The sequence below is a fragment of the Phyllobates terribilis genome, unplaced genomic scaffold, assembly GCF_046119375.1.
Source record: "Phyllobates terribilis strain yellow unplaced genomic scaffold, ASM4611937v1 Scaffold_12__6_contigs__length_324123572, whole genome shotgun sequence".
NCBI lineage: Eukaryota > Metazoa > Chordata > Amphibia > Anura > Dendrobatidae > Phyllobates > Phyllobates terribilis.
Window position 1 is genome coordinate 139,913,480 of NW_027362772.1, and position 14,146 is coordinate 139,927,625.

Genomic DNA, 14,146 nt, shown 5'->3' on the forward strand with positions numbered 1-14,146 from the left:
CTTCAGGTCGCATGGGTGCTAAGCCTTGCATAGCCTGGGCATTTTTTCAGATCGATAAAGATGACCCAACTCGTGTTATCTGTAACATTTGTCAGCAAAAGCTAAGTAGAGGCCAAAAAATACATAGTTTGAGTACTTCATGCATGAACCGGCACATGGACATGAAGCATAAGTTGCAGTGGGAAGCTCAGTGTGCTACAATGCGGTCTAGCCGGCCGGGCCAACCACCGTCTGCCATATCTTGTGCATCCGCGGCCTCTTCATCCTCTGTGACTGGGGGGACAGCAGTCACACCTGTTTTGGGGCGCAGACCTGCCACCTCTTTACCCGCAACAGCCAGCGTGATTGGCAGGTCATCATTTTCTTTGGAGGTGGTAACACCAGCTGGTCTTGAGCGCTGTCCGACATCGATAGCACCACCTTTGGATCAAGGCAACCTAACATGTCCGCCTGCATCTTCCTCACTGACCGGCAGTTTGCCGGGGACACCCTTATCAACCCCGTCTAAGCACAATAGCCAGCCCTCGGTCCCTCAGATGTGGACAAGTAAAAGACCATTTCCTCCTAGCCATGAGAAAGCTAAGAGGTTGAATTTCACCATCTGCAAGCTCTTGGCTACAGAAATGCTGCCTTTCCGCCTGGTGGACACAGAGGATTTTCGAGACCTTATGTCCGTCGCAGTGCCCCAGTACCAGATGCCCAGTCGGCACTACTTCTCAAAGAAAGGTGTGCCTGCGCTCCACCAGCATGTCGCACACAACATCACCGCTTCTTTGAGAAACTCTGTGTGTGACAGGGTGCATTTCACCACAGACACTTGGACGAGTAGGCATGGACAGGGGCGTTACATGTCGCTGACTGGGCACTGGGTAACTATGGTGACAGCAGGACAAGGGGCTGCTGTCCAAGTCTTGCCGTCCCCACGAGTTGTGCGTCAATCCTCTTTATGTCATTTTTCCTCCACTGCTTCTGCCTCCTCAACCTCCTCTCGGTCTTCCACCTGCACCCAAAGGCTGTCTGGTCATGCCACAAGCTTTCTAACTGCGCAGAAGGGATCCTGCACACCTCCTTACTATGCTGGCAGTAGGGCTCAACATCATCAGGCGGTTTTTACATTGAAATGTCTGGGAAATGTGAGTCACAAAGCTGAGGAGTTGTGGTCAGCTCTGGAGAACCAATTTCATGAATGGTTGTCTCCACTGGACCTGAAACCAGGGAAGGCCGTGTGCGACAATGCTGCAAACCTGGGTGCGGCCCTTCGCCGGGGCAATGTCACACACGTGCCTTGTATGGCTCACGTGTTGAACCTGGTTGTCCAGCAATTTTTAGCCCACTATCCCAGACTAGATGGCCTTCTGCAGAGGGCACGGTCGCTGTGTGCTCACTTCCGCCGTTCGCATCCCGCAGCTCAGCGACTTACATCTCTACAGAAGTCGTTGGGCCTGCCACTTCACCGGCTAAAATGCGATGTGCCTACCCGGTGGAATTCAACTCTGCACATGTTGCAGCGACTGTGGCAGCACCGACAAGCCCTGGTGCAATACGTTCTGACGTATAGCCTGGGCCAACGAGATTCAGAGGTGGGGCAAATCACGCTGGAGGAGTGGTCTCAGATCAGGGACCTATGCACCCTTCTACACAGTTTTGAAATGGCGACGAAGATGTTTAGTGCTGACGATGCCATTATCAGCATGACTATTCCGGTGATTTACATGCTGTAGCACATGTTAAACAGAATTCGGAGTCAGGTGGTGGCACAAGAGGAGGTGGAGGAAGTAGAGGAGGAGGAGTTGTATGCGGAAGGGCTAACATCTGCAAGGTCCAGACGGTCGGCAGCACCAAGGCGGCAGGCATGTGAGGGTGGGGGAGATGATTTTACCAGGGCGCATGGTAGCAGCCAAACTAGTGAGGAAGGTGCAGGAGCCCAGGAAGAAGTGGAGGACGAACTGATGGAAGACTCATCAGATGAGGGAGACCTTGATCACATTTCTGTTGTGCGAGGTTGGGGGGAGAGGACAGAGGAAGGAAGCATGATTGCTACCTCGCCACCAACACAACAGGGACTTGGTGCTCCTGGATGCGCAACACACATGAGTGCCTTCTTGCTGCACTACCTGCAACATGACCCTCGAATTGTGAGAATTAGAAATAATCCTGACTACTGGGTTGCCACACTGTTTGATCCCCGGTACAAAAGTAAATTTGCAGAAATTATTCCTGCCATAGAAAGGGATGCACGCATGCAGGAGTATCAGCAGAGACTGTTGCAGAATCTTACATGTGCTTTTCCACAAAATACCAGTGGTGCACGTAGTGAATCTCACAGTTCCAACTTGCCAACCGTGGGACCGTCAAGTGTTCAGCACTCAAACCGTAACAGAACCACAGTATCTGCTGGTAACATCAATTTTGCGGAATCATTTCACCACTTTTTTAGCCCATCCTTTGCAAGGCCACAGGAGACAAGAAGTCTGACACATAGTCAACGCCTAGAGACGATGGTACAGGAGTATCTCCAAGTAAACATTGAAGCCACGACTGTGTCACTGGACCCTTGCTCTTTTTGGGCTTCCAATCTGGATAAATGGCCGGAGCTAGCCACTTACGCCTTGGAGATCTTGTCATGCCCCGCAGCCAGCGTTCTGTCTGAACGTGTGTTCAGCGCTGCTGGTGGTGTGCTGACAGATAAGCGCACGCGGCTCTCCACTGATAATGTAGACAGACTCACGTTCATAAAGATGAACAAATCATGGATCCGAAACGACTTTTCTACCCCTGTGTCATCCTGGGGAGAGTAAAAGCTTGATGATTGGTTAAAATCACCCTACCAACCGTTTTAAGCTTTCAAATTACTAATCATGTTTATCTGTATCTTGACTGGAAAATAATTTGGGCTTTGTAGCAGTGTGCAGCACTGATCCTATTAGGCCATCTATAATAAGCTTCACCAGATTTAAAATTAAAAATAATTTTTAGCTGCATCTAGCCCGGAAAATAATTTTGGGGCTCCGAGATGCGCAAGACACATAAGTGCCTTCTTGCTGCACTACCTGCAGCATGACCCTCATATTGTCAGAATTCGAAGTAATCATGACTACTGGGTTGCCACACTCTTAGATCCCCCAAACTTTTCGATCAACCTTTTCATTTTAATAAAGACCAAAAAAATGGTCATTTTTGAAATTATAAGCATTAGCAGGTTGTTAGGGTATGTGCACACGATGCAGAAATGAAGCAGAAAATTTCTGCATCATTTCTGCATCTCCCTGGCAGAAAAAACGCATGCAGATTGTGCATGCGTTTTTTCTGCAGAATACATGCGGATCCACATGCAGATTCACATGCGTTTCCGCATGCAGATTGACAAGCGCTTTCCAGGCGATGTTAGCATCACCTGGAAAGTGCTTGATAACTAGGTCACACTATATAAATCCATTCAAACAGCATGGATTTATACAGTGTGAACCGAGAGAGTGTATATACTTACCTCCGATGGCCCGCGCTGTCCTGCTCACTCCGTTCTCCCGGCTGCCGGCAACTTTGAATTGAAAGACCTGCCGACGTCAGCGTCACGTGACCCGTCACATGACTCTGACGTCACCGCAGGTCCTACAACTCACTGCAAGTGCCGGGAACCAAGCGGGAGCGCTGCGCGGGCCGACAGAAGGTAAGAATACATTATTTTTTATTTTATTCTTCTTTTTACAGCTTTTTTAATGGTACCTGGGTGTGGATGAGACTCTCCTCTCCTCCACACCCGGGTACCATCCGCACATTAGAACGCACCAATTACGCAAGTACAGATGCAGTCTTGCGGAATTGGCGCGTTCTAATGCAAGTCAATGGCGGCGAAATCGCCGCGTTTCCGCAAAATTAATTGACATGCTGCGGATTTTTGACCGCAGCGTTAACGCTGCGGAAAAATCCGCATCATGGGCACAGCACATGCGGATTTCCATTGGGGAACATTGCTGCCCTTCTACCATGCGTTTTTCATGCGTTTCCGCGGCGTTTACGCAACTGCAAAAACGCCGCGGAAACGCATGAAATACGCATCGTGTGAACACAGCCTTAGAAACTGAAATCAAACAGTTTTCAACTCAAAACTTTATTCTAGGTGATGTTACATTTTCACATAGGACCCCTTGTTCGAAAGGAGCTTCTGAACTCTCTCGTCCATTGAATTTGTCAGGTTTTGGATGGTTTCTGCTTCAATTGTTTTGCATGAGGACAGAATACCCTCCCAGAGCTGTTGCTTAGATGTGAACTGCCTCCCGCCATCATAGACACTCCTTTTAATGATGCTCCAAAGGTTCTGAATGGGGTAGAGGTCAGGGGAGCATGGGGGTCACACCATAAGTTTGTCCCCTTTTATGCCCATATCAGCCAGAGATGCAGATGTTTTATGTGCAGCATGAGATGGTGCATTATCATGCAGAAAAATGATCTTGCTGTGAAATACACGGTTCTTCTTCTTGAACCATGGCAGGAAGTGCTGTTTGAGAAAATCCACATACATTATGGAGTTCATCTTTAGCGCCTTCAGGGATCCTAAAGGGGCCGACAATCTCTCTCCCCATGATTCCAGCCCAAAACATTACTCCACCTCCTCCTTGTTGGCGCTGTAGCCGTGTTTGCGTGGGGTGTCCATCAACCAGCCATCCTCCACTCCATTCATCTGGACCATCGAGCGCTGCACGGCACTCATCCGTGAACAAAACAGTTTTGAAATCAGTCTTCATGTAATGTTTGGCCCACTGGAGCCGTTTCTGCTTGTGTGAAGTGGATAGAGGAGGTCGACAGGATGGCATATGCACAGCTGCAAACCTCTGAAGGACCCTGCATCTTGTTGTTCGGGGGACGTTGGAGGCACAAGCAGCTTCAAAAACTTGTCTGCTGCTATGACAAGGCTTTTTTGCCGCTGCTGTTTCAACCTGACGTAATTGCCTGTAGGAAAGAGTCCTCAATTTGCCCTTATCAGCACGCACACGTGTGTACTATGAATCAGCTACATACTTCTTGATTGCCAAGACACTTCATCCTGATCATCGCACAATGTTGATTGTAGTCATGCCTTGACCTAAACACTCCACAATTTGTTGCTTCTCAGCAGCCGACACATCCTTTTTCTTTCCCATTTTGGCAGAAAATGTAGGCTGCTTAATAATGTGAGAGAGCCTTCTTAAGTAGTCTTGCCTTTCATTGGACACACCTGCCAAACTAATTAGCACAGGTGTCTGCAATTGCTTACAGTGATATAAAGAGCCCTGACACACATCACCATCAATGAGTTTAACTGACAAACAAACAAATTCTTCCCTTATCACTCCTAAACACTTTTTGCATAATAATTTGGAACGCGGTGTACATGTGCTTTTCCACAAAACACCAGTGGTTCACGTAGTGAATCTTACAGTTCTAACTTGCCAACCGTGGTCTGTATGGAATTGTTCAATAAAGGGCCCAAAATTAAGATAACATAGATGGGAGAGGTCTCTATGAATAGGAATTCCTAAGTATTTGATACCCTGTGAGGGCCAGGCAAAGGGAAAGTTGGACTGGATGGAATCCTATATGGATTTAGGGAGGGAGACATCGAGGGCCTCAGACTTCGCTGCATTGATTTTAAAATTTTACCATGTAACAAAGTGATCTATTTCAGCCATAACAGCAGGGATGGATATATGTGATTGAGTGATATATACTAGGACATCATCAGCAAATAGAGAGCACTTGTACTCGGTGCCTCCCACCTCAATCCACCTAATATTGGGGTTATGGCGAATTGATGAGAGCAGGTGCTCCGTCACTAGGATGTATAAGAGAGGGGACAGAGGACATCCCTGCCTTGTCCCATTGGTGATTGTGAAAGGTGATGAAAATGTTCTGACGCACCCCCTGGGCCTTGGGACACCCGGAGCCGGACCCTTTTTGGTGGATGCTGGTGGTTGTAGTCTTCGTGGCGGCGATCCGGTTCCGTGGCTCAGGGCGGTCAAACCAGTGGCGGAACTATTTATCTGGTTTTGATGTTTAAATGTCCGACTACGCCACCCGTGGATTGCGGTCAGAGTGAACCGCCGCTACAGGGCAGACCGCTAAGGCTGGTGTTGTGGGTGCAGCAGAGCGTAGCATAACTCCCCACGGGAGGAGTATAGCCTCAGGGCAGTGTATGCGGAGGATGGGGGTGATGGTGCAGGGCAGCAGCAGTAACGACACGGAGTCAGTGATGCAGTTCAGGGCCTTTACTCACAGTTCTTATTATCCAGACCACGTCTGCAGGTAACGGCTGCCCACGTCGTACTGTGCTCACCAGGTGAGGGGCTCAGACAACTCCCAGATAACTTTGGAGCGCTTCACAGGACCCCCTTTGTGTGTCCTTTGTCTGGCCTTTCTTACCAACACTTCTGTCCGGCTGCCTCGGGCCTCCTCTTGGTAAACTTGGCGCCAGTTTCCCTGACCCTATGTGGTGCCTTCCTAGCGGGTGGAGCAAGGGGCTGCGCCACATAAAATGTCAGAGCCTCCGGTTTCTAGCTGAGGGTCGTTTCCTGCCTCCACTAGTTCGGGGACCGGTCTCCCCCTTTGGCCTGACCCCACCACGCAGGTGGATTCGGGCGTGCGGTGGCGACTCGCCCGTCCGCACCCCTGGGATCCCTTCATTCCTCGTTCCTGGAGCCTTCTCCGCTCCTCTTCCTTCCTTCTCCCTCTTGCAGGCCTGGGCCTCTGTTACTAGGCCCGCCTCCGGAGCAGAGCTCATGCAGAGCCCCTGCTCCCTGCCACTTCTGCTCAGACTTCTCTGCACTGAACTAAGATGGTGCCCACCTTTTATACTCCCTTCTCAATGCACCCAGGAACTGCTTCCTCCCTGCTCCTGCACTGCAGGGTTCCCCTTCCTCAGTGTTCCCTCCCCCCACTCCAGCCAGGGACAGGGACTGTCGTGCCCATCTCAGGGGCATATTGGTCGCCCTGCCCCACGGCAATGTGGTGTAATGCATGCAGGTGTCGGGTCCTGATCCACACTCCATCCTTATCTGAGAGTGAGATATCACACCTCTGGGTGAGGTGCAATACGTCTGTAGCAACCGAGCCCTCGGTGCTACAGTTCCATTTATCTTCAGCCTAGGTGACGTATTGTGATACAGGGCCGTGATTTTGGCTATAAAAGGGTCCCCTAGACCCCTACCCCAAGCTTTTTAAGAGAATCATATATGGCGTGCCAGGAGACTCTATGGAATGCTTTCTCAGCATCCAACGAGAGTATCTACTTACAAATTTTTAACTGCATCTAGCCCAGGAAATACTTTGTGCCTAGTAGCAGTGTCTGCTAGTCAGCGGATTATCCCGGCTGTTAAGCAAGCTACACCACCTGCAGTTTGGACACTTAATTTTTTCAAAGGAAATGCTTCGGGACCACGGGATACTTAGTGAAGAGCATCAGGAGGCACCCCAAGGCATAGGGGCTGGGACTGGCACTAGGATGCCTTGCGGTGGACAGCCGAGCTCGATCCTTATAAAAGCTTTTTAACTGCAGCAGCTTTAGTGGACGCTACTGGAGCTGGAATTACGCGGCTGCTGGTATGAGACTTGCCCTCCAATAGATCCTTGTAAATGGATTTAAAGTGTATTCATTCAAATTAGAGGGACAATTTAAATTAAAAAGCTTAGAGCTGCCTCCACCACAGGGGGGCTCTCTCGACCCACCAGCGGACAGGCACCAGTATTGGGAGAGGGGGGCTGGCCGTCAGGGTTCACCGCGGCTCTGGCACAAACCCGGCGACACGGAGGTGGCACGGGCAGGAGCGGACTGGCCGTCTCGGCTTCTCACTTTTTGGATTTTAGAAGGGCATGACATGCCTATATCTGTGTCTCCCCCTCCTTTTACTCCTCCACCTCTTTTCTCTTCGCATGACTATATGTACTTGTCACTTTTCCATGTGTTAGTTGTGTCTTCTGAGCAGTTTGTCAGCTTTTGGACACCTTTGAAGGTGTTTTCTATGTGTTTCTATGTGTTTTTGTTTGCCTGCCATTGGTTTTAACGGTGTTCGAAGGTGTTCGACGAACAGTTCGACGAACAGTTCGGCGAACACACGGGTGTTCGACGAACCGAACCGAACTCGAACACTACGGGGGTGGCTCAACACTACTGTTCATGTCATTGTCAATGGCAAACTTCAGACAGGCCTGCAGATGTGCCTTCTTGAGTAGGGGGACCTTGCGGGCACTGCAGAATTTTAAACCTTTAAGGTATAATGTGTTACCAATGGTTTTCTTGGTGACTGTGGTCCCGGGAGCCTTGAGATCATTAACAAGTTCCCCCGTGTAGTTTTAGGCTGATCTCTCACCTTCCTCATGATCAAGGATACCCCACGACGTGATATTTTGCATGGTGCTCCAGATCGATGTCGTTTGACAGTCATTTTGTATTTCTTCCATTTTCTTACCGTTGCACCAACAATTGTTTTCTTCTCACCCAGCGTCTTACTTATGGTTTTGTAGCCCATTCCAGCTTTGTGCAGGTCTATGATCTTGTCCCTGACATCCATAGAAAGTACTTTGGTCTTGCCCATGTTGTAGAGGTTAGAGTCTGACTGATTAATTGAGTCTGTGGACAGGAGTCTTTTATACAGGTGACTATGTAAGACAGCTGTCTTTAATGCAGGTAATAAGTTGATTAGGAGCATCTTACTGGTCTGTAGGAGCCAGAACTCATAATGGTTTGAAGCGGGTGAAAGACTTATTTCTCACTGCAAAATGCAAAAAAATGTATCTAAATTATACAATGTGATTTTCTTGATTTTTTTTGGATATTCTATCTCTCAACGTTAAAATTAACCTACCCTTAAAATAATAGACTAGTGATGAGCGAGCATGCTCGCCACTGCTCCGTACTCGCCCGAGCATCTCAGTACTCGAGATGCTCGGAGTTCTCCGAGTGCTTTCGAGATGCTCGGGCGGGAGGTCAGGTTCCCGTCCTGCATGCTTGGCGCTATTTAGAGCACCAATCATGCAGGGATTGTCTGCCACTCACTGTAATGTCACAGCCATGCTGGTTGTGGCATTACAGTGATTGCCCAAATCGATGGGAACAGTGCTCACAGTGAAACATGAAAAGCTGGCAATTCATCAGCGGCATACACCGGTACCCGACAATTTAGAACAGAACGAATAGAGCATCACACATAGATTAGATAGATAGAAACATGTCAGTCACATATATAATAAGTACAGTGACAGTGTTGGTTGCTGTACTTGTCATTTAGTGTTAAAATAAAGGATTTATTAAAATAAAAATAATAGTGTTTTCATGCACCCGTCTCTTTAAAAAAGCGGGCCGGCAATTCAGCAGCGGCATACATCGGTACCCGACAATTTAGAACAGAAAGAATAGAGCATCACACATATATTAGATAGATAGAAACATGTCAGTCACATATATAATATGTACAGTGACAGTGTTGGTTACTGTACATGTCATTTAGTGTTAAAATAAAGGATTTATTAAAAAAAAAATTGGCGTAGGGTTCCCCATAATTTTAGTCTCTAGTGGAGGTTAAGCAGACAGCTGGGGCAGATGTTTGAAGCCTGGGAAGGGGGTAATACCCACGGAGCTTCCCAGGCTACTAATATCAGCCCCCAGCTGAATACCTAGCCTTTACCAGCTATTAAAATGGGGGACCCCAAAAAAAATGATGTGGGGTCCCCCCTATTTTAATAGCTAGCAAAGGCTAGGCAGACAGCTGGAGGCTGAAATTAATAGCCCAGGAAGGGTGCCATGAATGTTGGCCCCCTCCCAGGCTAGAAACACCAGCCGTGAGCCGCCCCAGAAATGGCGCATCCATAGGATGCGCCAATTCTGCCACTTAGCCTCGCTCTTCCCACTGCCCTGTAGTGGTGTCAGTTGGGTAATAGGGTTGGGGTTGATGTCAGCTTATAATGCCAGCTGACATCAAGCCCAGTTTAGTAATGGAGAGACGTCTATAAGACACCCCCATTACTAACCCCATAGTGAAAGTTAAAAAAAACACAAACACACAGAATAAAGTCCTTTAATTGAAATAAAGACACAATTCTTTAATGTTCTAAATTAAACTGAATCTACTGTATTGCCCATTCCAGCTGAAGCCAATGTCTTCTGCAATAAAAGTAAAATAATAAACCAACCTCTGACATTCTGCATAGAAGTCTTTTAGTTTATTTCTAAAAATAAATTACTATTTCCGTACAATATTTAATATTTCCTGTCCATTAATGTTTTAATTATTTAATCTTTTTTCATCTATGTAATTATTACATTTATTATTTATTTTCAGTGATTTAATTTTTAATTATCTAACAGATTAACAATGCAGTGGTGGAAAGATGGTAAATGAAACAATTGTTTTAAACACAGTCAATTTTTCTTTAATAATTATTTATATGACTCCATTGTGAATCATAACCACTATTTTCATTTTCTTTTAACATATTTTTGCAAGTAAATGAAACCTTGCAACAAAAGTCCCAGTAAACCGAGCTGAATGCATTAAATCGCAACACCAGTGAATGTGTCTGTTTCAATTCCATAAAGCCTAGCAAGTTAACAAGATGGCTGTAGACAAGACAGACAGATAGGGAAATTGATGGTAATGATGATAGTGAATGTGGTGGCAGGAAGAAAGATGCATGTGCCGCGTGCAAACAATTATCTGGGACAGACATGAGGGAGATCAGTGTATTGGTAATGCATATCATACTGTCTTATTAACACCGTCATAATTATGCTTATCTCGCTTTACACTTCTAAGTAGCTCTCTGCACATTTCCTTTTCGTATTTTTATGGGAACGCAACTTTTTTCTGTTATTTTTTGCTTTGTTTTATGGTTTACTAGAAAAAGATTGCCAGATTTTGGCAACTAAATTTTTAGAGGTCCAAAAGACCCTATGCCATAATGCAATGGTCCCAATATTCTTCTATATGCACCCATAGTAACCCTTCTGTTGACTTAGGCCATTTTCACATGGTAGTATTTTGCTCAATATTTCACATCAGTATTTGCAAGGAGAGGTTCAAATGCAGAAGTGGTGCAAATATTTTTTATACACTTCTCTGATTGTTCCATTCTTGATTTTAGCTTACACATACTGAACTAATACTGATATATGAATGTGGCCATAGACTGCATGTACTTTGGCCAATCATGGGCATTAAATGACCTAAAATCAACTGCAGTGGGGGGAAATAAGTATTTGATCCCTTGCTGTTTTTGTAAGATTGCCCACTGACAAAGACATGAACAGTCTATAATTTTAAGGGTAGGTTAATTTTAACATTGAGAGATAGAATATCCAAAAAAAATCAAGAAAATCAAATTGTATAAATTAGATCAATTTTTTGCATTTTGCAGTGATAAATAAGTATTTGATCCCTCTGGCAAACAACACTTAATACTTGGTGGCAAAACCCTTGCTGGCAAGCACAGCAGTCAGACGTTTTTTGTAGTTGATGATGAGGGTTGTGCACATTTCAGGAGGAATTTTGGTCCACTCCTCTTTTCAGATCATCTCTAAATCATTAAGATTTTGAGGCTGTTGCTTGGCAACTCAGAGTTTTAACTTCCTCTGTTTTCTATGGGATTAAGGTCTGGAGTCTGGCTAGGCCACTCCATGATCTTACTGTGCTTCTTTTTTAGCCACTCCTTTGTTGCCTTGGCTGTCTTTTTTGGGTCATTGTCTTGCTGGAAGACCCAGGCATGACCGATCTTCAATGCTCTTACTGAGGGAAGGAGGTTGTTGACCAAAATCTAGCGATACATGACCCCATCCATCTTCCCTTCAGTAAGGTGCAGTCGTCATGTTCCCTTTGCAGAAAAGCACCCCCAAAGTATAATGTTTCCCCCATCATGCTTCACGGTTGGGACGATGTTCTTAGGGTTTTACTCATGCTTCTTCTTCCTCCAAACACGGCGAGTTGAGTTAATGCCAAATAGCTAAATTTTTGATTCATCTGACCACAGCACCTTCTCACAATAACTCACAGAATCATCCAAGTGTTCAATGGCAAACTTCAGACAGGCCTGCAGATGTGCCTTCTTGAGCAGGGGGACCTTGCGGGCACTGCAGAATTTTAAACCTTTAAGGTATAATGTGTTACCAATGGTTTTCTTGGTGACTGTGGTCCCGGGAGCCTTGAGATCATTAACAAGTTCCCCCGTGTAGTTTTAGGCTGATCTCTCACCTTCCTCATGATCAAGGATACCCCACGACGTGATAATTTGCATGGTGCTCCAGATCGATGTCGTTTGACAGTCATTTTATATTTCTTCCATTTTCTTACCATTGCACCAACAATTGTTTTCTTCTCATCCAGCGTCTTACTTATGGTTTTGTAGCCCATTCCAGCTTTGTGCAGGTCTATGATCTTGTCCCTGACATCCATAGAAAGTACTTTGGTCTTGCCCATGTTGTAGAGGTTAGAGTCTGACTGATTAATTGAGTCTGTGGACAGGAGTCTTTTATACAGGTGACTATGTAAGACAGCTGTCTTTAATGCAGGTAACGAGTTGATTAGGAGCATATAACTGGTCTGTAGGAGCCAGAACTCATAATGGTTTGAAGGGTTTGAAAGACTTATTTCTCACTGCAAAAATGCAAAAAAATGTATCTAAATTATACAATGTGATTTTCTTGATTTTTTTTTGAATATTCTATCTCTCAACGTTAAAATTAACCTACTCTTAAAATTATAGACTGTTCATGTCTTTGTCAGTGGGCAAATTTACAAAAACAGCAAAGAATCAAATACTTATTTCCCCCACTATAAATGCAAGCTGATTGGAGGTTGCTTAATAGCCTGTTTAGACATGGCATCCAGACACATCTATTGGCACAGAAAAATCTTTTATATGGTTATTCTGTGTGCCTAGAATACCATTGTTCTCAGCAGCACATGTTCTGTTTATACTGAGCCATGTGATGCCGAGAATGATGACTTTAAAGTTAGCTTAAAATATCATTTCATCTAATGAACAAGTGTTTTACTCAATCTTGAGGTGACTGTTTTGACAGCCTGATAATGAGGACGAAAAGTTTGTAGGAATGCTCATTTCCCAGCCAGTTTAAATATAGGCCTTAATGGGCTGTAATCTCTGTGAACACCATGCCCTTATAGTATATTGTCTAACACCTAATTCATATGAGTGCTATCCATATTTTTCACGGATAGCACTCGTACCCTTGATAGTCTATGAGGCCATTCATATGTCAATGATTTGTTCCGCAGAAAATTGCAGACATGTTCGATTTTGATTAGATGTTAGGATCAAAATCGGCATTGCAAGTCTATAGGTTCATGAAAAAATTGGATCACACTCAGATGTCAAATGATTTTCACGAACTGTAGCAAAGAGAAGGTGGAGAAATTTCTTTCTTTCTCCACGTATGAGAAAAACTGATGATACTCAGAGCACACTCTGACCAAACAATGATCAGAGTCGGTATCAAAATAATCGGTCCGGTTTTCACTTATGTCAGAAAATCAGACATGTGAACGAGATCTTAATAATATAATTCTGTACTCTAAAGTATCTAAATAACATTGCCCAATAAATTGGGGATATAGTTTAGCTGTGTGCCTCTCTCTTTCCATAAGTTAGATGCAAAGTATAGGAAAAGGAATTCAAGCTAGAGGTTGGCCAGTGTATTAGGATCAGTCGTTGTTCTTCAGTAATAACTGGCAATGTCCATTGGTTGAAATTCTGTTCACAAGCATGATACATACTATCTGATGTCTAAACATTGAAGAACACTCTCATTGATTGACAATAAAAAGAGATTTTGACAATCGGGAAGCATGAGTCCTATCTGCACGATTGCTGACTGGCCAATTATACTCTAAAATGATCCAGAGAAAATATATTTTTAACATCCATTCGAGGGAACCATGGTCGGAGACCAGACTAGTTTGGTACCATCCTCAGCCTGTTTTTGCCTGAGCCACTGTAGGCGATTGACAGGTCTCTCTCTATCAAAGACAAGTAGTAGGTTCACTTTAAGTTTTTCTGGTTTTCCCTGCCTGTCATATGAAATGCCATACATGCACTATGTTATGTAGAAGATTATGAACAAAGGAAGATAACAACTTCAATTTCCAGACACTTGTTTAACAAATTT

At 45.2% G+C, this 14,146-nt stretch overlaps 1 protein-coding gene across 1 annotated transcript in view; it reads left to right on the forward strand.

Moving 5' to 3' along the window:
* Positions 1-14,146, forward strand: part of GRIN2D (glutamate ionotropic receptor NMDA type subunit 2D) — a 1,421,508-nt gene that overhangs the window by 773,733 nt on the left and 633,629 nt on the right. The gene's annotated exons all lie outside the window — the stretch shown is intronic.